General features: G+C 35.6%; 1 long non-coding RNA gene and 21 other non-coding genes across 22 annotated transcripts; all 22 read right to left on the reverse strand.

Annotated features, from left to right (window-relative positions):
• Positions 1 to 138: 138 nt before the first annotated feature.
• Positions 139 to 210, reverse strand: Trnaa-cgc (transfer RNA alanine (anticodon CGC)). Its single transcript has one exon. It is a non-coding gene; the product is annotated as a tRNA-Ala (tRNA).
• A 183-nt stretch (positions 211 to 393) lies between these two features.
• On the reverse strand, positions 394 to 464 carry Trnaa-ugc (transfer RNA alanine (anticodon UGC)). The gene has a single exon. It is a non-coding gene; the product is annotated as a tRNA-Ala (tRNA).
• A 183-nt stretch (positions 465 to 647) lies between these two features.
• On the reverse strand, positions 648 to 719 carry Trnaa-ugc (transfer RNA alanine (anticodon UGC)). Its single transcript has one exon. It is a non-coding gene; the product is annotated as a tRNA-Ala (tRNA).
• Positions 720 to 1,114: 395 nt separating this feature from the next.
• On the reverse strand, positions 1,115 to 1,186 carry Trnae-cuc (transfer RNA glutamic acid (anticodon CUC)). Its single transcript has one exon. It is a non-coding gene; the product is annotated as a tRNA-Glu (tRNA).
• A 533-nt stretch (positions 1,187 to 1,719) lies between these two features.
• Trnaa-cgc (transfer RNA alanine (anticodon CGC)) lies at positions 1,720 to 1,791 on the reverse strand. Its single transcript has one exon. It is a non-coding gene; the product is annotated as a tRNA-Ala (tRNA).
• A 183-nt stretch (positions 1,792 to 1,974) lies between these two features.
• Trnaa-ugc (transfer RNA alanine (anticodon UGC)) lies at positions 1,975 to 2,046 on the reverse strand. Its single transcript has one exon. It is a non-coding gene; the product is annotated as a tRNA-Ala (tRNA).
• A 395-nt stretch (positions 2,047 to 2,441) lies between these two features.
• Positions 2,442 to 2,513, reverse strand: Trnae-cuc (transfer RNA glutamic acid (anticodon CUC)). Its single transcript has one exon. It is a non-coding gene; the product is annotated as a tRNA-Glu (tRNA).
• Positions 2,514 to 3,046: 533 nt separating this feature from the next.
• On the reverse strand, positions 3,047 to 3,118 carry Trnaa-cgc (transfer RNA alanine (anticodon CGC)). The gene has a single exon. It is a non-coding gene; the product is annotated as a tRNA-Ala (tRNA).
• A 183-nt stretch (positions 3,119 to 3,301) lies between these two features.
• Trnaa-ugc (transfer RNA alanine (anticodon UGC)) lies at positions 3,302 to 3,373 on the reverse strand. Its single transcript has one exon. It is a non-coding gene; the product is annotated as a tRNA-Ala (tRNA).
• A 395-nt stretch (positions 3,374 to 3,768) lies between these two features.
• Trnae-cuc (transfer RNA glutamic acid (anticodon CUC)) lies at positions 3,769 to 3,840 on the reverse strand. Its single transcript has one exon. It is a non-coding gene; the product is annotated as a tRNA-Glu (tRNA).
• A 533-nt stretch (positions 3,841 to 4,373) lies between these two features.
• On the reverse strand, positions 4,374 to 4,445 carry Trnaa-cgc (transfer RNA alanine (anticodon CGC)). Its single transcript has one exon. It is a non-coding gene; the product is annotated as a tRNA-Ala (tRNA).
• A 183-nt stretch (positions 4,446 to 4,628) lies between these two features.
• On the reverse strand, positions 4,629 to 4,700 carry Trnaa-ugc (transfer RNA alanine (anticodon UGC)). The gene has a single exon. It is a non-coding gene; the product is annotated as a tRNA-Ala (tRNA).
• A 395-nt stretch (positions 4,701 to 5,095) lies between these two features.
• Positions 5,096 to 5,167, reverse strand: Trnae-cuc (transfer RNA glutamic acid (anticodon CUC)). The gene has a single exon. It is a non-coding gene; the product is annotated as a tRNA-Glu (tRNA).
• Positions 5,168 to 5,700: 533 nt separating this feature from the next.
• Positions 5,701 to 5,772, reverse strand: Trnaa-cgc (transfer RNA alanine (anticodon CGC)). The gene has a single exon. It is a non-coding gene; the product is annotated as a tRNA-Ala (tRNA).
• Positions 5,773 to 5,955: 183 nt separating this feature from the next.
• On the reverse strand, positions 5,956 to 6,027 carry Trnaa-ugc (transfer RNA alanine (anticodon UGC)). Its single transcript has one exon. It is a non-coding gene; the product is annotated as a tRNA-Ala (tRNA).
• A 395-nt stretch (positions 6,028 to 6,422) lies between these two features.
• Positions 6,423 to 6,494, reverse strand: Trnae-cuc (transfer RNA glutamic acid (anticodon CUC)). The gene has a single exon. It is a non-coding gene; the product is annotated as a tRNA-Glu (tRNA).
• A 533-nt stretch (positions 6,495 to 7,027) lies between these two features.
• Positions 7,028 to 7,099, reverse strand: Trnaa-cgc (transfer RNA alanine (anticodon CGC)). Its single transcript has one exon. It is a non-coding gene; the product is annotated as a tRNA-Ala (tRNA).
• A 183-nt stretch (positions 7,100 to 7,282) lies between these two features.
• Trnaa-ugc (transfer RNA alanine (anticodon UGC)) lies at positions 7,283 to 7,354 on the reverse strand. Its single transcript has one exon. It is a non-coding gene; the product is annotated as a tRNA-Ala (tRNA).
• Positions 7,355 to 10,257: 2,903 nt separating this feature from the next.
• Positions 10,258 to 10,329, reverse strand: Trnaa-cgc (transfer RNA alanine (anticodon CGC)). The gene has a single exon. It is a non-coding gene; the product is annotated as a tRNA-Ala (tRNA).
• A 183-nt stretch (positions 10,330 to 10,512) lies between these two features.
• Trnaa-ugc (transfer RNA alanine (anticodon UGC)) lies at positions 10,513 to 10,584 on the reverse strand. Its single transcript has one exon. It is a non-coding gene; the product is annotated as a tRNA-Ala (tRNA).
• Positions 10,585 to 10,979: 395 nt separating this feature from the next.
• Trnae-cuc (transfer RNA glutamic acid (anticodon CUC)) lies at positions 10,980 to 11,051 on the reverse strand. The gene has a single exon. It is a non-coding gene; the product is annotated as a tRNA-Glu (tRNA).
• A 2,514-nt stretch (positions 11,052 to 13,565) lies between these two features.
• On the reverse strand, positions 13,566 to 21,000 carry LOC139508799 (uncharacterized). Its single transcript, XR_011661468.1, has 3 exons — positions 20,794 to 21,000; positions 17,850 to 17,943; positions 13,566 to 14,177 (listed from the first exon to the last, which is right to left on the reverse strand). It is a non-coding gene; the product is annotated as an uncharacterized lncRNA (long non-coding RNA).
• Between the last annotated feature and the right edge of the window lie 3,808 nt (positions 21,001 to 24,808).

The following is a 24,808-nucleotide window of genomic DNA, read 5'->3' on the forward strand; positions in this document are numbered from 1 at the left end:
GAGTGTGCCGAGTTCGCTGTTCAAACAGCACTTATATTCCGTTGCGCTTTCTATGATTTTCAAGGCAAAGCAGCATTGTGTAGGCGAGATTACTTTAATTGATTTCTCGATGCCGATTTTGTCTGCGGCCAAAAAATATGGAGATGCCGGGGATCGAACCCGGGGCCTTTCACATGCGAAGCGAACGCTCTACCACTGAGCTACATCCCCGTCCCTGGATTTTCATCAATATTTCCTTTTCAATTCCGCCTTTTACCGCAGGACAAAGTGTTCATGTAGGTGTCCTAAGAGAGGTCGGAGATGCTCTCTTATATTTTACTGTGCATTTTCACTTGATCGTGCACGAAAGACATAGTTTATGTGGACTCAATGACATTGACAAAAAATTAGGAGTGGAGATGCCGGGGATCGAACCCGGGCCTTTCACATGCAAAGCGAACGCTCTACCACTGAGCTACATCCCCGTCCCTGGATTTTCATCAATATTTCCTTTTCAATTCCGCCTTTTACCGCAGGACAAAGTGTTCATGTAGGTGTCCTAAGAGAGGTCGGAGATGCTCTCTTATATTTTACTGTGCATTTTCACTTGATCGTGCACGAAAGACATAGTTTATGTGGACTCAATGACATTGACAAAAAATTAGGAGTGGAGATGCCGGGGATCGAACCCGGGGCCTTTCACATGCAAAGCGAACGCTCTACCACTGAGCTACATCCCCTTCACAACGATAGAACATTAAATTTAAGTAGTGTATTTTCATACCATGTATATACATGCCACTCTGATTATTAAAATAGTCTTGCACCAAGACGAGATGGTTAACTTTATGTCTCTAACAGTTGTATTGGGATTGAAATTTGTTGAGCAAGTACATTTGTACTTCATTTTCATGTACTGAACCATCAATCAGTCCGCCTCGTTATATATTGAGCCGAAGGAAGACATAAAATATAAAGTATTGGTTTGTAGAAGGAAATCATATGAGTATATATATATGCACGATAGGACAAACATACACCGTTTCTTTCATTGACCACGTACACATAACAGTTGTTTGAAGAATATACCGTTATTAATATCAATATCGATCCGGAGAAAAGGCGCAAAAATATCTTCCCAGACGGGGAATCGAACCCCGGCCGCCGCGGTGAGAGCGCGGAATCCTAACCACTAGACTACCTGGGACTTACTCATAGTGGGGTAACTTAACACATATAAAGAGCAACAATAACAGCAATCATGCCTTTTTGTACGTTACAACGTCATTGGGAATATCAACTGGCGTTAGACAGACTATAGAATGCCAATAGCTCAAGACTGCAAAAGGCGGCGAAATCACCGCGAATAGTCGCTACTGTCGACGCTATATAATAACGCATTGTTTCAGGCTGGAATCATTAACATAAACATTCGATTTGTTAATCTGACACACGATAAGTTATAATCCATATAAAATAGTGACACAAGTAAAACCTGTCGGGGAAAGGGAGTGTGGTATTAATTCGGCTTTGCCTGAAATGTTTGAGCGTGCATTTGAGACATGCCTCTAAAGAGTGATTTTGAAATAGTTTAAGTCATCTGAGTGTGCCGAGTTCGCTGTTCAAACAGCACTTATATTCCGTTGCGCTTTCTATGATTTTCAAGGCAAAGCAGCATTGTGTAGGCGAGATTACTTTAATTGATTTCTCGATGCCGATTTTGTCTGCGGCCAAAAAATATGGAGATGCCGGGGATCGAACCCGGGGCCTTTCACATGCGAAGCGAACGCTCTACCACTGAGCTACATCCCCGTCCCTGGATTTTCATCAATATTTCCTTTTCAATTCCGCCTTTTACCGCAGGACAAAGTGTTCATGTAGGTGTCCTAAGAGAGGTCGGAGATGCTCTCTTATATTTTACTGTGCATTTTCACTTGATCGTGCACGAAAGACATAGTTTATGTGGACTCAATGACATTGACAAAAAATTAGGAGTGGAGATGCCGGGGATCGAACCCGGGGCCTTTCACATGCAAAGCGAACGCTCTACCACTGAGCTACATCCCCTTCACAACGATAGAACATTAAATTTAAGTAGTGTATTTTCATACCATGTATATACATGCCACTCTGATTATTAAAATAGTCTTGCACCAAGACGAGATGGTTAACTTTATGTCTCTAACAGTTGTATTGGGATTGAAATTTGTTGAGCAAGTACATTTGTACTTCATTTTCATGTACTGAACCATCAATCAGTCCGCCTCGTTATATATTGAGCCGAAGGAAGACATAAAATATAAAGTATTGGTTTGTAGAAGGAAATCATATGAGTATATATATATGCACGATAGGACAAACATACACCGTTTCTTTCATTGACCACGTACACATAACAGTTGTTTGAAGAATATACCGTTATTAATATCAATATCGATCCGGAGAAAAGGCGCAAAAATATCTTCCCAGACGGGGAATCGAACCCCGGCCGCCGCGGTGAGAGCGCGGAATCCTAACCACTAGACTACCTGGGACTTACTCATAGTGGGGTAACTTAACACATATAAAGAGCAACAATAACAGCAATCATGCCTTTTTGTACGTTACAACGTCATTGGGAATATCAACTGGCGTTAGACAGACTATAGAATGCCAATAGCTCAAGACTGCAAAAGGCGGCGAAATCACCGCGAATAGTCGCTACTGTCGACGCTATATAATAACGCATTGTTTCAGGCTGGAATCATTAACATAAACATTCGATTTGTTAATCTGACACACGATAAGTTATAATCCATATAAAATAGTGACACAAGTAAAACCTGTCGGGGAAAGGGAGTGTGGTATTAATTCGGCTTTGCCTGAAATGTTTGAGCGTGCATTTGAGACATGCCTCTAAAGAGTGATTTTGAAATAGTTTAAGTCATCTGAGTGTGCCGAGTTCGCTGTTCAAACAGCACTTATATTCCGTTGCGCTTTCTATGATTTTCAAGGCAAAGCAGCATTGTGTAGGCGAGATTACTTTAATTGATTTCTCGATGCCGATTTTGTCTGCGGCCAAAAAATATGGAGATGCCGGGGATCGAACCCGGGGCCTTTCACATGCGAAGCGAACGCTCTACCACTGAGCTACATCCCCGTCCCTGGATTTTCATCAATATTTCCTTTTCAATTCCGCCTTTTACCGCAGGACAAAGTGTTCATGTAGGTGTCCTAAGAGAGGTCGGAGATGCTCTCTTATATTTTACTGTGCATTTTCACTTGATCGTGCACGAAAGACATAGTTTATGTGGACTCAATGACATTGACAAAAAATTAGGAGTGGAGATGCCGGGGATCGAACCCGGGGCCTTTCACATGCAAAGCGAACGCTCTACCACTGAGCTACATCCCCTTCACAACGATAGAACATTAAATTTAAGTAGTGTATTTTCATACCATGTATATACATGCCACTCTGATTATTAAAATAGTCTTGCACCAAGACGAGATGGTTAACTTTATGTCTCTAACAGTTGTATTGGGATTGAAATTTGTTGAGCAAGTACATTTGTACTTCATTTTCATGTACTGAACCATCAATCAGTCCGCCTCGTTATATATTGAGCCGAAGGAAGACATAAAATATAAAGTATTGGTTTGTAGAAGGAAATCATATGAGTATATATATATGCACGATAGGACAAACATACACCGTTTCTTTCATTGACCACGTACACATAACAGTTGTTTGAAGAATATACCGTTATTAATATCAATATCGATCCGGAGAAAAGGCGCAAAAATATCTTCCCAGACGGGGAATCGAACCCCGGCCGCCGCGGTGAGAGCGCGGAATCCTAACCACTAGACTACCTGGGACTTACTCATAGTGGGGTAACTTAACACATATAAAGAGCAACAATAACAGCAATCATGCCTTTTTGTACGTTACAACGTCATTGGGAATATCAACTGGCGTTAGACAGACTATAGAATGCCAATAGCTCAAGACTGCAAAAGGCGGCGAAATCACCGCGAATAGTCGCTACTGTCGACGCTATATAATAACGCATTGTTTCAGGCTGGAATCATTAACATAAACATTCGATTTGTTAATCTGACACACGATAAGTTATAATCCATATAAAATAGTGACACAAGTAAAACCTGTCGGGGAAAGGGAGTGTGGTATTAATTCGGCTTTGCCTGAAATGTTTGAGCGTGCATTTGAGACATGCCTCTAAAGAGTGATTTTGAAATAGTTTAAGTCATCTGAGTGTGCCGAGTTCGCTGTTCAAACAGCACTTATATTCCGTTGCGCTTTCTATGATTTTCAAGGCAAAGCAGCATTGTGTAGGCGAGATTACTTTAATTGATTTCTCGATGCCGATTTTGTCTGCGGCCAAAAAATATGGAGATGCCGGGGATCGAACCCGGGGCCTTTCACATGCGAAGCGAACGCTCTACCACTGAGCTACATCCCCGTCCCTGGATTTTCATCAATATTTCCTTTTCAATTCCGCCTTTTACCGCAGGACAAAGTGTTCATGTAGGTGTCCTAAGAGAGGTCGGAGATGCTCTCTTATATTTTACTGTGCATTTTCACTTGATCGTGCACGAAAGACATAGTTTATGTGGACTCAATGACATTGACAAAAAATTAGGAGTGGAGATGCCGGGGATCGAACCCGGGGCCTTTCACATGCAAAGCGAACGCTCTACCACTGAGCTACATCCCCTTCACAACGATAGAACATTAAATTTAAGTAGTGTATTTTCATACCATGTATATACATGCCACTCTGATTATTAAAATAGTCTTGCACCAAGACGAGATGGTTAACTTTATGTCTCTAACAGTTGTATTGGGATTGAAATTTGTTGAGCAAGTACATTTGTACTTCATTTTCATGTACTGAACCATCAATCAGTCCGCCTCGTTATATATTGAGCCGAAGGAAGACATAAAATATAAAGTATTGGTTTGTAGAAGGAAATCATATGAGTATATATATATGCACGATAGGACAAACATACACCGTTTCTTTCATTGACCACGTACACATAACAGTTGTTTGAAGAATATACCGTTATTAATATCAATATCGATCCGGAGAAAAGGCGCAAAAATATCTTCCCAGACGGGGAATCGAACCCCGGCCGCCGCGGTGAGAGCGCGGAATCCTAACCACTAGACTACCTGGGACTTACTCATAGTGGGGTAACTTAACACATATAAAGAGCAACAATAACAGCAATCATGCCTTTTTGTACGTTACAACGTCATTGGGAATATCAACTGGCGTTAGACAGACTATAGAATGCCAATAGCTCAAGACTGCAAAAGGCGGCGAAATCACCGCGAATAGTCGCTACTGTCGACGCTATATAATAACGCATTGTTTCAGGCTGGAATCATTAACATAAACATTCGATTTGTTAATCTGACACACGATAAGTTATAATCCATATAAAATAGTGACACAAGTAAAACCTGTCGGGGAAAGGGAGTGTGGTATTAATTCGGCTTTGCCTGAAATGTTTGAGCGTGCATTTGAGACATGCCTCTAAAGAGTGATTTTGAAATAGTTTAAGTCATCTGAGTGTGCCGAGTTCGCTGTTCAAACAGCACTTATATTCCGTTGCGCTTTCTATGATTTTCAAGGCAAAGCAGCATTGTGTAGGCGAGATTACTTTAATTGATTTCTCGATGCCGATTTTGTCTGCGGCCAAAAAATATGGAGATGCCGGGGATCGAACCCGGGGCCTTTCACATGCGAAGCGAACGCTCTACCACTGAGCTACATCCCCGTCCCTGGATTTTCATCAATATTTCCTTTTCAATTCCGCCTTTTACCGCAGGACAAAGTGTTCATGTAGGTGTCCTAAGAGAGGTCGGAGATGCTCTCTTATATTTTACTGTGCATTTTCACTTGATCGTGCACGAAAGACATAGTTTATGTGGACTCAATGACATTGACAAAAAATTAGGAGTGGAGATGCCGGGGATCGAACCCGGGGCCTTTCACATGCAAAGCGAACGCTCTACCACTGAGCTACATCCCCTTCACAACGATAGAACATTAAATTTAAGTAGTGTATTTTCATACCATGTATATACATGCCACTCTGATTATTAAAATAGTCTTGCACCAAGACGAGATGGTTAACTTTATGTCTCTAACAGTTGTATTGGGATTGAAATTTGTTGAGCAAGTACATTTGTACTTCATTTTCATGTACTGAACCATCAATCAGTCCGCCTCGTTATATATTGAGCCGAAGGAAGACATAAAATATAAAGTATTGGTTTGTAGAAGGAAATCATATGAGTATATATATATGCACGATAGGACAAACATACACCGTTTCTTTCATTGACCACGTACACATAACAGTTGTTTGAAGAATATACCGTTATTAATATCAATATCGATCCGGAGAAAAGGCGCAAAAATATCTTCCCAGACGGGGAATCGAACCCCGGCCGCCGCGGTGAGAGCGCGGAATCCTAACCACTAGACTACCTGGGACTTACTCATAGTGGGGTAACTTAACACATATAAAGAGCAACAATAACAGCAATCATGCCTTTTTGTACGTTACAACGTCATTGGGAATATCAACTGGCGTTAGACAGACTATAGAATGCCAATAGCTCAAGACTGCAAAAGGCGGCGAAATCACCGCGAATAGTCGCTACTGTCGACGCTATATAATAACGCATTGTTTCAGGCTGGAATCATTAACATAAACATTCGATTTGTTAATCTGACACACGATAAGTTATAATCCATATAAAATAGTGACACAAGTAAAACCTGTCGGGGAAAGGGAGTGTGGTATTAATTCGGCTTTGCCTGAAATGTTTGAGCGTGCATTTGAGACATGCCTCTAAAGAGTGATTTTGAAATAGTTTAAGTCATCTGAGTGTGCCGAGTTCGCTGTTCAAACAGCACTTATATTCCGTTGCGCTTTCTATGATTTTCAAGGCAAAGCAGCATTGTGTAGGCGAGATTACTTTAATTGATTTCTCGATGCCGATTTTGTCTGCGGCCAAAAAATATGGAGATGCCGGGGATCGAACCCGGGGCCTTTCACATGCGAAGCGAACGCTCTACCACTGAGCTACATCCCCGTCCCTGGATTTTCATCAATATTTCCTTTTCAATTCCGCCTTTTACCGCAGGACAAAGTGTTCATGTAGGTGTCCTAAGAGAGGTCGGAGATGCTCTCTTATATTTTACTGTGCATTTTCACTTGATCGTGCACGAAAGACATAGTTTATGTGGACTCAATGACATTGACAAAAAATTAGGAGTGGAGATGCCGGGGATCGAACCCGGGGCCTTTCACATGCAAAGCGAACGCTCTACCACTGAGCTACATCCCCTTCACAACGATAGAACATTAAATTTAAGTAGTGTATTTTCATACCATGTATATACATGCCACTCTGATTATTAAAATAGTCTTGCACCAAGACGAGATGGTTAACTTTATGTCTCTAACAGTTGTATTGGGATTGAAATTTGTTGAGCAAGTACATTTGTACTTCATTTTCATGTACTGAACCATCAATCAGTCCGCCTCGTTATATATTGAGCCGAAGGAAGACATAAAATATAAAGTATTGGTTTGTAGAAGGAAATCATATGAGTATATATATATGCACGATAGGACAAACATACACCGTTTCTTTCATTGACCACGTACACATAACAGTTGTTTGAAGAATATACCGTTATTAATATCAATATCGATCCGGAGAAAAGGCGCAAAAATATCTTCCCAGACGGGGAATCGAACCCCGGCCGCCGCGGTGAGAGCGCGGAATCCTTTTTTTTTTTTTTTTTTTTATCTTTATTATAATCCACAATTCATACATACATATCACAGTTTTAGTTACACAAAATTGAAAACATTGCCATTAGTTATTGTCCTTTCTCTGAAACGAATCACATTTCAAACATTATCTATATAGCGTGAAATATTTGTCACGAACATAATTGTCTGATTATTTACTTTCGATACTCATATTTATATACATATACATATCATTATTATAGAAAAATATCATATCCCTATACTTATATTCAATCTCTATCTAATCTTCCACTCATCTCATACATTCACAACTATTTAAAGCTTACACAGAATACAATGAAAAATCAAAAGAGTTAGATGTTTGTACAGTCTTATTGCCCGAAATATGACATAAAATGTTACAATCGAAATAATAGTTCGCACAGGGCTGGTCTCCATTCCACAACGCAAATAAAATCGAAAGTATTAAAATTAAGGCAATTATCAGCAATTATAAGACAAGCAAACAACATCACAATATAATTATCATCGTTCAGCAAAAGCTTTTTCTCACATTTTCTCACAGAAACATACCCACTTTCTCTCTACAAAAACAAATTACAAAATATCAATAAAAAAATTACAGTCTTTTCATTTTCACAACTTTTTCCATCTTCAATATACCTTCATTCACTTCATCATTCATAAATGGTGTTGTTCGTACATCTTCAAAATCCTCGGTTAGCACTTTGTTATATCTAGAGTACTCATGTTCCCCGGGAAGGAGAAGTTCAAAATTTTTACCACTCATATGAAACAATACCAGACGTCCTCTTTCCGTTTTTCCAATCAACATGTCCATACCGCTCCGGCTTTTTTTAAAAACAATTTTCCTTATAATTCCACTTTCTGGTACTTTTCTATTATGTTCTTTCACTTTATCACATGGTTGTGCACCTGGTGACGTAGTGGATACAATATCGCTATTATTCTTTTTACTAATTGTACATTTTGTTACTAAAATGTCTCCTTCTACGGTACACTTATTCTTTTCAATTCTATCAACAGTTATTCTTTGTTTACATTTTTCCACATTGTTTACATGTTTACCCTTTAAACAGGTTGGTGGCAAAGACAATTCATTACCTGTATCGATTGACAGTTCTAAATTTGGACTCTCTATAACTTCAATGTTACCTGAAGTAGTAGAGGCCATAGACGGGTTATCGTCAATGTCCATTATATCTAGGGTATTTGTCGATACCTCTTCACTCGGTATTTGACTAATTTCAGATGAACGATCTGAACAAATCACATCTTTATGGTTCTCACTAATAGAACTGTTTGCATCATCAGTATTATATTCTTTCATCCGTTTTTTATCACGATTGACAGTAGAATTTGATTTTCTTTTAGTCTTATTACTATCTTGATTTGTAAAAACTATAGATACACGGGCTCTGTCATTCTCACCATGCACAGTAAATGATATATGACGAAATTGTCTACATGCGTTTTCTATAGTACTCGTTAATAACGACGGGAGTCTTTCCATTATAAATATAGTTAAAAACAGTTATACAATTCACCCTCGGGTAGCCTCTTTCAATCCAACAATATTTACCACATTTCAAACAGTTAATAAAGACGGTTTTTTCAATATCAATGAAAAGAACTTACTTCTAAAACAAGTTAGAATGTTAATAATCCATATTTTAGCTTGGTAATCCGAGCAATAACTTATAATAAAGTAATATTTTCACTGTACACAAAAACAACGTCCTGTCATACAAAGGTCCACTCGACTTTTCCAGCGCGGAATCCTAACCACTAGACTACCTGGGACTTACTCATAGTGGGGTAACTTAACACATATAAAGAGCAACAATAACAGCAATCATGCCTTTTTGTACGTTACAACGTCATTGGGAATATCAACTGGCGTTAGACAGACTATAGAATGCCAATAGCTCAAGACTGCAAAAGGCGGCGAAATCACCGCGAATAGTCGCTACTGTCGACGCTATATAATAACGCATTGTTTCAGGCTGGAATCATTAACATAAACATTCGATTTGTTAATCTGACACACGATAAGTTATAATCCATATAAAATAGTGACACAAGTAAAACCTGTCGGGGAAAGGGAGTGTGGTATTAATTCGGCTTTGCCTGAAATGTTTGAGCGTGCATTTGAGACATGCCTCTAAAGAGTGATTTTGAAATAGTTTAAGTCATCTGAGTGTGCCGAGTTCGCTGTTCAAACAGCACTTATATTCCGTTGCGCTTTCTATGATTTTCAAGGCAAAGCAGCATTGTGTAGGCGAGATTACGAAATAGTTTAAGTCATCTGAGTGTGCCGAGTTCGCTGTTCAAACAGCACTTATATTCCGTTGCGCTTTCTATGATTTTCAAGGCAAAGCAGCATTGTGTAGGCGAGATTACTTTAATTGATTTCTCGATGCCGATTTTGTCTGCGGCCAAAAAATATGGAGATGCCGGGGATCGAACCCGGGGCCTTTCACATGCGAAGCGAACGCTCTACCACTGAGCTACATCCCCGTCCCTGGATTTTCATCAATATTTCCTTTTCAATTCCGCCTTTTACCGCAGGACAAAGTGTTCATGTAGGTGTCCTAAGAGAGGTCGGAGATGCTCTCTTATATTTTACTGTGCATTTTCACTTGATCGTGCACGAAAGACATAGTTTATGTGGACTCAATGACATTGACAAAAAATTAGGAGTGGAGATGCCGGGGATCGAACCCGGGGCCTTTCACATGCAAAGCGAACGCTCTACCACTGAGCTACATCCCCTTCACAACGATAGAACATTAAATTTAAGTAGTGTATTTTCATACCATGTATATACATGCCACTCTGATTATTAAAATAGTCTTGCACCAAGACGAGATGGTTAACTTTATGTCTCTAACAGTTGTATTGGGATTGAAATTTGTTGAGCAAGTACATTTGTACTTCATTTTCATGTACTGAACCATCAATCAGTCCGCCTCGTTATATATTGAGCCGAAGGAAGACATAAAATATAAAGTATTGGTTTGTAGAAGGAAATCATATGAGTATATATATATGCACGATAGGACAAACATACACCGTTTCTTTCATTGACCACGTACACATAACAGTTGTTTGAAGAATATACCGTTATTAATATCAATATCGATCCGGAGAAAAGGCGCAAAAATATCTTCCCAGACGGGGAATCGAACCCCGGCCGCCGCGGTGAGAGCGCGGAATCCTAACCACTAGACTACCTGGGACTTACTCATAGTGGGGTAACTTAACACATATAAAGAGCAACAATAACAGCAATCATGCCTTTTTGTACGTTACAACGTCATTGGGAATATCAACTGGCGTTAGACAGACTATAGAATGCCAATAGCTCAAGACTGCAAAAGGCGGCGAAATCACCGCGAATAGTCGCTACTGTCGACGCTATATAATAACGCATTGTTTCAGGCTGGAATCATTAACATAAACATTCGATTTGTTAATCTGACACACGATAAGTTATAATCCATATAAAATAACACTGTGCGGGACAAATTTGCCATTCCGGTATCGGCAAATCTGACTTTGTCGGTTTACAAGATATCAAAAAAAAAAATTGCCCAGTGATAGATTATTGAAAAATTAAAAAAATGCCATATGTCCCAACTTGTCACTGTTGTCACTCTTGTCACTGCAGCTGATTAAAAGTACATTTCCCATGGGAAATTTGATAATTCCCATGGGAATATTAGAATTTCCCATGGGAACATTGAAAGTTCCCATGGGAAAAATTACTTTTCCCATGGGAAGTTTAGAGTTCCCATAGGAACTTTAAAGTTCCCATAGGAACTTTAAAGTTCCCATGGGAACATAAGTAAATTGTTTGTTCCCATGGGAAGTTCTAAATTTCCCAAGGGAATTTTTCTTCCCAAGGGAACTCCTTTTCTTCCCATGGGAAAATACTTTTCCCATGGGAACAATATTTTTTCCCATGGGAACAATAATTTTTCCCATGGGAACAATAATTTTTCCCATGGGAACAATAATTTTTCCCTTGGGAACAATAATTTTTCCCTTGGGAACAATATGTTTTCCCATGGGAACAATAATTGTTCACATGGGAAGTGATATAACTAAAAAGAAAACATAAAAAAATCCTCTAATTGCATGAGTGAAGCAATTTCACAAAAAGGACTAAGTTATTATGGGTACAAGTATTTCTTTGAATCTTAATTGTAGAAATATATAATTGTGTGTTCTACGATTTTTGTCTAGGCATGCTTAATTGAAAGTAAATCACTATGTGTCAAAAATTTAACTACTATAAATTCAGAAATTATTGCTGTTTTTATTATTGTGAAAATAGTGACAGGGTTATAATCACAATAATATACACTTGCATATTGAAATTTTTTATGAACTAAACAGGATTTTTTTAAATTTTGCACACAAAAAAATGATGAAATTGAGAAAAATCGCACTAACAATTGCTAGCAATAATTTCTGAATTTTCAGTATATAGTTTTGCATACATAGCTTTCACACCATTGCACACAGTGTCTTATGTTTATCCATTTGAATGTTTTTGTGTTTTTTTCATGCAGACATTTAAATGTTGATAGGTCTTGCTCATTGTTGACGGCTGTTCAGTCACTGGCTGAAAATACCTTTATCTCTGGTTTTTAGTTGTCTCATTGGCAATCACATACCATATCCTTACTTAATTTCAACACTTCTTAATTCAAGTTATGTACATTTGAGAATATCATTTTCAAAAAGACAAAACATTACAATTGGTATAACAAATAAAGCACTTGTGTTTTAATATTTCATCTTTCACTGAGATAACACCATCAAGTAAAATGTGTGAAACAAAAACAGAAAATTAAACAAACAGCAATAAAATAACTTAAGCAAGTGTCAATAAACCTGCACAAATAACATGAATAATATATCTAAGGTCATAAGCAAGTGACAATAAACATACAGCAATAATATATCTAAGGTCATAAGCATAAACATGCAGCAATATTATACATTGTATATCTATTAAAGGTCATAAGCAAAAGACAACATACAGCAATAGTATATCTAACATGTCTAAGGTCATAAGCAAAAGACAATCAACATACAGCAATAGTATATCTAAGGTCATAAGCATAAACATGCAGCAATAATATATCTAAGGTCATAAGCAAGTGACAATCAACATACAGCAATAATGTATCTAAGGTCAAAAGTATAAACATGCAGCAATAATATATCTAATTTCATAAGCATTAACATACAGCAATAATATATCTAAGGTCATAAGCAAGAGAAAATAAACAGGTCTTGTATAAGAATATTAACAGTATCCGGGACAAGTTTGCAATTCCGCTGAGTGCAAAAGTTTTCACCTTAATTTTTGGAGTTAAGTCAAAATGAAGTTGATAACTTGATTGGTATTGGTTCTCTGATCATGCTGATATTTGTCCTAAATATGTTTGGCTCTAGCACCACTGTTGAAAAAGTAATGCCCCTTTTTTCAACAATTTCCTCAGAGGAAAAAGAGTTTTCCTCAAGGGAAAAAGATTTCCCTTAGGGAATTTGCTGCATAATTATTTCCTTTGAGGAAATTCTTTTTCTTTTGAGGAAATTTGCCGCTTCAAATTTTCTTTTGAGGAAATTTCCTCTAAGGAAATCATTGTTCTTCAAATTTCCTCTAAGGAATTTCTGAACATCAAATTTCCCTTAAGGAAATGTTTTTCCTCTATAAAAATTTCATAACAGTACAAACATTGACAAACAGTATAAATATATTTTCTCCTAGACTGAATTATTGATCATGTTGATACAAAAGATTATATAAAATAAACACTTTTCATGTCAAATTAACTTGTCTTCTGTTTCAGCTGCTGTGTATAATTATTCTACCCCCTACATAACAGTTCAGTGCATAAATAATTCCATTCACAAGACATCTTCCTTCAATTGGTTGAATAAATTTTGGCAACTTGTTCTTCAAACATCTTCTCTGTATATTTGATATGATGGAGAGCCATGTACATAATATTATGTACATGAATGGATAACGCATGTGTTTATTTCGACAACAAACATGACAAAGATACTATTTTTTTCTTAATTTCTCCATAATCCATCAGTGAATATGTAGGTTGTTACATTTTACACCACTGTGTCCTTGTGCATCTTTGATAGTACTCCATTTTGTTTATAGCAATTTTGTAGAATTTTTTCTATTTCTTTTTCCAGAAAAACACACAATTGAGTTCATTTCACATTAATTAATCCAATTAGCACATTATGTAGAAAAGTATTAACAAATAAGTTTCCTCTTCAGTATAGACTTGCAGGACCTGACGATGATCATAAAAACCAAGATATCTGACCTATAAATACACAAAATAAAAAAAAGAAGTTATAAACATGATAAATGGAGAAAACTAGAGGCTCTAAAGAGCCTGTGTCGCTCACCTTGGTCTTTGTGAATATTAAACAATGGACACAGATGGATTCATGACAAAATTGTGTTTTGGTGATGGTGATGTGTTTGTAGATCTTACTTTACTAAACATTCTTGCTGCTTACAATTATCTCTATCTATAAGAGTACTTTCTGTGGAAAATGTTATTGAAAATCTTCAAATTTTAAGAAAATTGTTAAAAATTTACTATGAAGGGCCATAACTCCTTAGGGGGTCAATCGACTATTTTGGTCATAGTGACTTATTTTTAGTTCTTACTTTGCTGTTCATTATTGCTGTTTACAGTTTATCTCTATCTATAATAATATTCAAGATAACAAAAAAAAACAGCAAAATTTCCTCAAAATTACCAATTCAGGGGCAGCAACCTAACAACCGATTATCCGATTCATCTGAAAATTTCAGGCCAGATAGATCGTGACCTGATCAACAATTTTACTTCCTGTCAGATTTGCTCTTAATGCTTTGGTTTTTGAGTTATAAGCCAAAAACTGCATTTTACCCCCATGTTCTATTTTTAGCCATGGCCGCCATCTTGGTTTGTTGGCCGAGTTACCCGACACATTTTTTTAACTAGATACCCCAATGATGATTATGGCTAAGTGTGGTTAAATTTGGCCCAGTAGTTTCAGAGGAGAAGATTTTTCTAAAAGATTACTAAGATTTACGAAAAATGGTTAAAAATTGACTATAAAGGACAATAACTCCTAAAGTGGTCAACTGACCATTTTGGTCATGTTCACTTATTTGTAGATCTTACTTTGCTGAACATTATTGCTGTTTACAGTTTATCTCTATCTATAATAATATTCAAGATAATAACCAAAAACAGCAAAATTTCCTTAAAATTATCAATTCAGGGGCAGCAACCCAATACGGGTTGTTCGATTCATCTGAAAATTTCAGGGCAGATAGATCTTGACCTGATGAAAAATTTTATCCATGTCAGATTTGCTCTAAATGCTTTGGTTTTTGAGTTATAAGCCAAAAACTGCATTTTACCCCCTATGTTCTATTTTTAGCCATGGCGGCCATCTTGGTTGGTTGGCCGGGTCACGCCACACATTTTTTAAACTAGATACCCCAATGATGATTATGGCTAAGTGTGGTTAAATTTGGCCCAGTAGTTTCAGAGGAGAAGATTTTTCTAAAAGATTACTAAGATTTACGAAAAATGGTTAAAAATTGACTATAAAGGACAATAACTCCTAAAGTGGTCAACTGACCATTTTGGTCATGTTCACTTATTTGTAGATCTTACTTTGCTGAACATTATTGCTGTTTACAGTTTATCTCTATCTATAATAATATTCAAGATAATAACCAAAAACAGCAAAATTTCCTTAAAATTATCAATTCAGGGGCAGCAACCCAACAACGGGTTGTTCGATTCATCTGAAAATTTCAGGGCAGATAGATCTTGACCTGATGAAAAATTTTATCTATGTCAGATTTGCTCTCAATGCTTTGGTTTTTGAGTTATAAGCCAAAAACTGCATTTTACCCCCTATGTTCTATTTTTAGCCATGGCGGCCATCTTGGTTGGTTGGCCGGGTCACGCCACACATTTTTTAAACTAGATACCCCAATGATGATTATGGCTAAGTGTGGTTAAATTTGGCCCAGTAGTTTCAGAGGAGAAGATTTTTCTAAAAGATTACTAAGATTTACGAAAAATGGTTAAAAATTGACTAAAAAGGACAATAACTCCTAAAGTGGTCAACTGACCATTTTGGTCATGTTCACTTATTTGTAGATCTTACTTTGCTGAACATTATTGCTGTTTACAGTTTATCTCTATCTATAATAATATTCAAGATAATAACCAAAAACAGCAAAATTTCCTTAAAATTACCATTTCAGGGGCAGCAACCCAACAACGAAATGTCCGATTCAACTGAAAATTTCAGGGCAGATAGATCTTGACCTGTTGAACAATATTACCCCCATGTCAGATTTGCTCTAAATGCTTTTGTTTTTGAGTTATAAGCCAAAAACTGCATTTTACCCCTATGTTCTATTTTTAGCCATGGCGGCCATCTTGGTTGGTTGGCCGGGTCACGCCACACATTTTTTAAACTAGATACCCCAATGATGATTGTGGCCAAGTTTGGTTTAATTTGGCCCAGTAGTTTCAGAGGAGAAGATTTTTGTAAAAGTTAACGACGACGGACGACGGACGACGGACGACGGACGCAAAGTGATTGGAAAAGCTCACTTGGCCCTTTGGGCCAGGTGAGCTAAAAACAGCAATATAAATAGGCTTATTTTATCATGTTTTAATTAAAGTCATAAGAAACCTCAAATTAAAAAAAAATATGTATAATAATTATGTTTTTTATAACTAAATGGATAGTTTTCATTATGCAACTTAAGTACATATACTTTTTTCTGAGGAAAATTCTTTAATTTGTCCACATTTAGAAGAAGTTTACTTATTTTTAATTGCTTGCTTCCAGGAAGCAATTCGCCGATACATATTTTCCATATACATAGTGACCCGAGCGTAACCCTCCTCGTAAAAATCCGGTGACCACAATATGCAAGGATCTGTCATTGAAATAAACAAATAGCTGATTATACATGTTAAACACGTGCTCAATACCCATGCTTTTTGTTATTTGTTTACTATAAGGTGGCAATCGGTAAAACTCAGCTTCAAAACACGGCATTTAATGAGCAGCATTATTTGTTAAATCATAACAAACAGAGAGAAAAAAAAATTGACGATTTATATGATATACTTGTGAAAATAATGATAAAATCGTGCACAGAGGACTAAGTTTATGATGTATACATGCATTGGTTCAAAAGTTGGACAAACTTTATTTTTCATCACTCACTCGTTTCATATGACTTTAACATTTGAGAAACTTTCATTTGATATTCTTACTTGTCATGCTTTATATGAGTTTTCTTATTTCAGTGCTTTGTGTCCAAGATTAAATATTCGTTGTTTAGTGCCTTGCAGTGATATTTAAAGTTTAGCCACTTGCAAAAGTTGTAATAGAATGTTCATATGCTGTGTTATTTGAACCACTGTCTTATATTATGGTCAGGTAAGAGGTTGAGTGCTCACAGACATGATATTTTTTTATTAATTGTTATTGTTTTTGAACATGTTGAACTAAATTGGATTGTTTAAATCTTTTCATGTTGGGATCTTTATTGGCTGACCTATAAAGGAAGTGTTGTCTCATTATTGAAGGCCAGCCCATCATTGGCCTTTAATTTCTTGCATCCACTTCTTTGAACTCTGGTGGATAAGTCACTCATTTACCATACCACATCTTCTTATTTTTATAAGAGTCATCATTCAAAGGCAATTACTTTTATCATGTTTATTACTGTAATTCAGAAATTATCCAGAGGTTTTTAGTAATGCGATTAATGTGACTGGGTGAGTATCGCAAAAATAAGAAATCATATTTTGATAACAGAAACATATATATATATCATGTATATATATATAATTGATGCAGATTTTTTTTGTAATCACAATAAGTTGTCCATTCCCTGAAAAATAATAAATGCAAGCAATAATTTCTGAATTTACAGTATATAGAAGTGGTCTTACCATTTAGGCCTTGTTGTATTCTGTTTATCTTGTTTTGTCGCTCATTTCTATTGAAACTGTTTATATTTTTCATTATTTTTCTATATTTCTTGTCCTATAAAACATAAAAAGGGTAAAAACTATTATTAAACATCAGTATTTTCTTTATATACAATAATATTTAATAAGAATGAAATATTTGTGCTATTTCATTTCACAAACTTTTGGTCTGTCATGACTTTCAAAGACTTTCACCCGGGTCAATAGTTTAAAAAACAAACATTCCCATACTTTTTCTTGGTGTTCGTTCTAATTTTTCATTGGACAACAAAAACATGATTCAACTATTCTTCTATGATTTGTTTTGCTTGACTACGTTAAACTCTGAAATATTGTTTACAGTATAATCTGTATGTGTCTAACTCATCAAAATTTCAAATTAATATATAAATAACCAATAAGAATGCTATGCATGGCTCAGCTTGATACAAACGTACACTTTAAACCCTGAACAGTTGGAGCAAGTATGGACACAACATTCAATTCAAACTTTTCTACATTGGTTAGAGGTATAGGGGGAGGTTGAGATCTCACAAACATGTTTAACCCCGCCGCATTTTGCGCCTGTCCCAAGTCAGGAGCCTCTGGCCTTTGTAAGTCTTGTTTTATTTTAATTTTAGTTTCTTGTGTACACTTTGGAAATTAGTATGGCGTTCATTATCACTGAACTAGTATATATTTGTTTAGGGGCCAGCTGAAGGACGCTTCCGGGTGCAGGAATTTCTCGCTACATTGAAGACCTGTTGGTGACCTTCTGCTGTTGTTTTTTTATTTGGTCGGGTTGTTGTCTCTTTGACAAATTCCCCATTTCCATTCTCAATTTTATGGATACAACTCTGAATTGTAAATTTGGATTGTGATTCAATAGTTGATGCAGCATAGGTTTCTGACATTGAATGAATGTGGTCCAAGTACTTAAAAATTTTAAATTGACAATTAACCTCTAAAATGGTCCAATATTCAAAATCTTAATACATGGTTAGATGCAGCATATCAACATGATCAAAGAACCCAAATAATTCATTATTTGATGAAATCAAATAAAGTTCAATTTTGGACCCTTTAGATCTCAATGTGGACCAATTTGTTAACGGGCCAAAATATCAAAAATCTAAATGAATGGTTAGATTCAGCATATCAAAGAACCCCATATATATATATTCAATTTTTTTGAAATCAAACAAAGTAAAATATTGGACCCCAATTTGGACCAACTTGAAATTTGGGCCCATACTAAAAATCTAATAAGTTTAATTTTGGACCCTTTGAACCTTAAGATAGACCAATTTAAACAGGACCAAAAAACTAGGAATCTTAATACACAGTTAGATTTGGAATATATATATATCAAAGAACCCCAATAATTCAATTTTCTATAAAATCAAACAAAGTTTAATATTGGCCCCTTTTGGCCCCTAATTCATGTAATTTCTAAACTCTGGACAAAAACTCGGGTCACAAACCCTGTGTTTGAGTTTCATAGATTTCTGTTAACTTATACTAAAAGTAATTATGCGAAAACTAACTACGACGACTACATGATAAAATTGAGAATGGGAATGGGGAATGTGTCAAAGACCCCCCTTTTTTGGAATATCAATGCATTTGAATGGGGACATGTAATTACCCCCCCCCCCCCCCCCCTTTTTGTCCTGGGTTAGGAAACCCCTTTTTAAAATGACTGGATCCGCCCCTGAAGGGTCTATCATTAAGTTTGACAACTTCAGACATACTACTCTACCAAAAAAATTGACACATTTCATCCAATTTAATTTCATTCTTTACTTGCTATTTCATCCATTGTCATCCATAATATTTTAAAGAAAGAAATTTGGAAGGAGTATGATTTTAATTTGCAAGTTATACACTATCCAAACTAGAGACCTAATAGAGTAGATATATACTTGACTAAGGGAGCTACCATTTGATTTTTATGGGGGGGGGGGGGCTAGGATGAAAAATTTTATCCTGCATTTTTTTTTTAGCTGTAATCTCTGTCCTGCCTTTTTATTTTTCACTCTGTTCGTTCCTGCCTTTCTTTTTTTTAGTTTATCCTGACTTTTTTTACCAAAATTGTCGTCCTGACTTTTTTTTTTTGCTAGTGTCTCATCCTGCCTTTTTTTTCTTCTCAAAACTCCTGTTCTGCCTATTTTTTTCAAATTTCATCCTAGCCCCCCCATAAAAATCAAATGGAAGCTCCCTAATTTAAATCAAACTTGGGGTGACTGGGGACAAAGATTTAAGGGAATAGATGACAGTTTACCTACAATGATCTAGCTTCATGGCAATGGCATACATTACAGACTACATGTACATCATGTACATGGTCATTCTTAATTGTGTTTAAACTTTGGGAGTTCATTTTTTTAATGTTTAAAGCTAACAATTTCAATTACATACATTTATCAAGATTTGATTCTATATTTATATATAATTGTGTATGTCACATGTATGTACATGATGTATTTTAATGTAAAGCATCTGAAAACTCATTAGCCGTTTCATATTTATTTCAGTTCTTCAAAAGGCAAATTTATATGAGCCTATGCCTGAAAACAGAGATTTCTTTTAAGGAGAAAGCCCCGCCCCCCCTTTTTGGTGTGAAATATTTTGTTGATTATATAGGGAATCACTGAAGCATGACTGGAGCAAGCATCCCTCTCTGCCCCCCCCCCCCCCCCCCAAAAAAAAAAATTAAAAAAAATGGAAATTTCTGGATCTGCCCATGTCAACCTTTCACTCAGGTCATTGGTGAAGAGTTGTCACACAAAATAAATGATATCAAATGTTCATATGTATATGTTTTAGCTCGTGTAGGTGTAAGGAGGCAACCATTTGATTTGTAGGGCGAACAGGGTGAATAATCTTGCCTTGTAAAACTTGTGCTATAAATAAAAATTAATACATTTCCATTTAAAAATCCGTCAGCCCAATCTCATCCAGTGAAATAGATTATTATCTGTTTTCGAAATTATATGGAAGTACTTAGTAGTTCAGACGCATTGCAAGGCATTTTTTCTAAGGAGACGTGTAGACTCATTTAATTGGGGGAATGGAACCAATAAATTGATAGGATCCGATATGATCTTCCCAGTACGGAGCACCTATTTTTTTAGGTAATTATTATTAGTGTCGGTGATCTCACAAGTAAATCAGAGAAAATATTGCATGCAAATTAATGAGCAGAGAAGAGACAATTATCAACTTGTGTATTATTCATTTTCTCGCAGTTATTTACGGTAAATTAACTTATGTATATATATCCCAAACAGGTGCTCGACGGTTCTAGTACGTACTATACAATTTAGTAAAACTGCTATATTTTGGGGCCGAAAAGGGGTCTTACTGAACCTACTCCTTTATAAATCTTAAGTAGGAATGCGTGCATGGTTCCATTTCATGAGACCTACACGGATTTTTTATAAAATAAATTTAAAAATTATAAATACAGTTTTCAATTCTTTCCAGGCATAGATAAAAAAAAATATGAAAATAAATAATCTTTTGAAAATAATACGATATGGTTTAATTATTTCACTTCATTAAAATGATAAATCCTTTAGATCTGAAATGTTTAATTAAAACGAATTTATCATTTTGATCTACCGATAAACTTTAAATTGAAGTGACATGGTCAGTTAAGTAACCTGATTAGTTGCATGGCTGATTACCATCTTACAGGTGACCCAGTAATTTTCCATATGACACTAGCGTGTACCCTAGGGGTGTGTATAACTTATTTTTTGGGGAACATCCTGTCCACGTGTAATACTAGCATATATTGCAACATTTGACATTAAACAAATTTTCTTTGTAGCATCGGAGGCAATTTCATGTTCAACCACACAGAAAATTTCACAAAAAAAATATGATAAAATCATAAGAAAAAGAATAAGAAATACTAACAAATAAATTTGGCATTAATAAAACGGGGATTCGTGCATTCAAGAGCTTATTTTCAGTGGACAACAACAAATGGAAGTTTTAAACGACCTTGACTGGCTATAATATATATATAGCACTTGCACGGTCGTTCCAGTGGACATATTTCATACCAGATTACCTATTCTTTTTATATATATGACAATTATTGTTCAATCTGATACACGTACCTATAATGTACAGTATTTTGAACAGCTTCAAATATATGGGGTCCGTAGTAATACCGCAAAGGATCTCCTTAGTGCACTAAGAACAAAAATGTGCACTAAGGACCTGATGGAATGATACAACTGTTACAAAGGACATGGCATATAAAAATAGACTTTTTAAAAATTCATAATTTTAAATTTTACAATTATACCTTTTTTTAATTAGAAAGTTATCGAATGTGTATTCGACACGTGCCTAAAAAAATTGATTGTCACCTTTTTAGTGTAATAGGTAGAAATTCACGTTCGCTCAACCTTGACCCGTTCATAATCTGCTAGTATACTGTTTAAACATGTATATATGGTATTTTAAATTGTTCTCTATTTTTTTCCCATTTGTTTGTTTCTGCCGTATTTATTCTGTCTGTTATAATTTTTACTTCTAAAGTAATAAAGTATTTTCAACTCTTTTCAGTTTGGGAATTTTTAATCCTTTTAATTTTAAAAAGACAAATAATAGTGAACACTTCACGGAAAAGTGAGGATTTATATTTGGTTGCTTAACGTCCAGTTGCCAATACTTCATTCATTTTTCTGATGTCAGGGACCATGCCTCACAGCAAGGTTTTATAAGGATAGAACATAGGCAAATGCAAATAGATTCTATTGACTATATCTTTGCTGCTTTGGTCTCTGCATGTATACATAATGGGATACTTAACTTCTGTTCTACAAATTTTATATTAAAATATATTCTGATTTTTCATTTTTAATGAGATTTTAGTTTCTGTTGATTAGAGGCAGTACAAAAAACATGTTTTAATCATAATTAAGGTGAACCCAGCCCCCCCCCCCCCCCCCCCCCCCCCCCCCCCGTCAACGTGACACCCAACCACACCGCTTGAAAATCTTAAAATATTTTTTAATGTTATCTTTACTATATATTGAATAGGGTGACACGTTGTCGCTACATAATAACCAGATAAAATGGATCTTGTTTATACAAAAAATATTTCAAGATTGTGGTTTCTCAAACATATGGGAGTCACAAAATTTTGTTAATAAAGAATGGTTAAAAACTGTCATAAAGCAGAGATTGCTAGATCAATATATTCAGAACTGGAATTCCCTCATTCAAAATTCGTCAAAAGGTATAAACTACAAAAATGATAAGAAAAGCTTGAATTTGAAGAATATTTTAATATTTTGGACTTCAAAGACGCTATTGTTTTTTGTCGGTTTCAAACGACTAATACTAAGTTGCCGATTGAAACAGGAAGATGGCAAAACGTAATCAGACAGAGAAAACCGCTTTTGCAGTCTATGTAACAATCGACAAATAGGTGACGAATATCATTTTATATTTGAATGCAAATTTTTCAATCAAAAACGAAAAGAGTTTTTAACTGCATATTTTACAAAACGGCAAAATACAGTTAAATTCTCTGAAGTTATGTCAAGTACAAGAAAACCAGTTCTGAAGAAGCTTTGGTTTTTTTTTATAGAAAATATAAATACTTGTGTTTGTCGGCCCGTGCTTGTACTCCTGGCTTGTAACTTTTGTAACATCTCTCGCTTGTTTTGTACATATTGTAAATATTTATTGTTGTATTTGTTATCTCTGTACCGATGTAATGCATTTGCTTTATGAGAATAAAGATATATATAGTAACTTCTTTAAATATACACAAGTCATAATTACATTGGCCAGAGGGTAACTTGATAATTAGAGGATCAAAGGATTTAATTAAGACAATCCAAGACTGCTACCTCTATATTTTATTATACATATCTTTATTAGCCTCATTTAGGGTGATACAGCAATTGCAAAACGGGTAGATACGATCTGTAATCAAATAATTAAACTAATCAAAAGTTTATTTAGAGTAACCATATGCCGGATGAACAAAAAGTTTGCCATTTATTGAAAAACATATGGTTTTATATAACAAGAAAACTTCTCTAGTATTTTAAACATTTATCACGTACCCCCTCCCCCAAACCTCCGCTTCAAGCTCTAGATTCGCGCCTACACATTGTGAATTATATTTCTTACATCACGATGCTTATTACATTATAAAATGAAATGGTATTCATCTTCAATTGTTGAAATAAAGATGAATTGTTAAAAAAAAAAGCATTGACATCAGTTTTAAAGTTATTGTTCATAGGAGACAGTTATGATTTATAGTCTCTTTTTAAAACGTAATATAATTTTACCTCTTGGAGTTTTTCTATATTACTTCTGTAATCGGATTTTGAAGAACCCCACGGACACCACATACTCTCATGCATATGTCACTCATTCAAGGTATAATGATAATATATGTAAACTCTTGTGTTGTTAACAAGGAAACGAAATCTCAAAAGCATTTTTGTCTCAACTTGTATCTCAAAATAGGGTTCTTTAATTTAAATTAAAGCTTGCATAGCAATTTCCTTAAAAACAAAATATAACAAAGGCAAAGTTTTAAAACACAAAATTCATTTATTTTTTTATTTTTCTTTCATAAACTTGAAATTTTACCACGCTAAACCGTTAGGTTTATTCAACAACAACCATTAATTAATCAATAAGTAACGATAAAAAGACAATTGTGTATTGGATTAGGTTGATTGAACATGATGATTAGTGAATTTGCAATAAGCCGTTGGTCACGTGCCGAGTGGCACGCGTTGATTAAAAAGTCATTTAACTTCAAAATTACAATATCTATTGATACCTAACTTTACAGATATGAGGTATTTAATCATATCCTCCTATATATCCATATTCTCTGTGATCTTAAAACATCGTTTTAGTGTCCTCAGAGACATATATACACACGT

This window comes from Mytilus edulis, unplaced genomic scaffold, assembly GCF_963676685.1.
Source record: "Mytilus edulis unplaced genomic scaffold, xbMytEdul2.2 SCAFFOLD_123, whole genome shotgun sequence".
Lineage (NCBI taxonomy): Eukaryota > Metazoa > Mollusca > Bivalvia > Mytilida > Mytilidae > Mytilus > Mytilus edulis.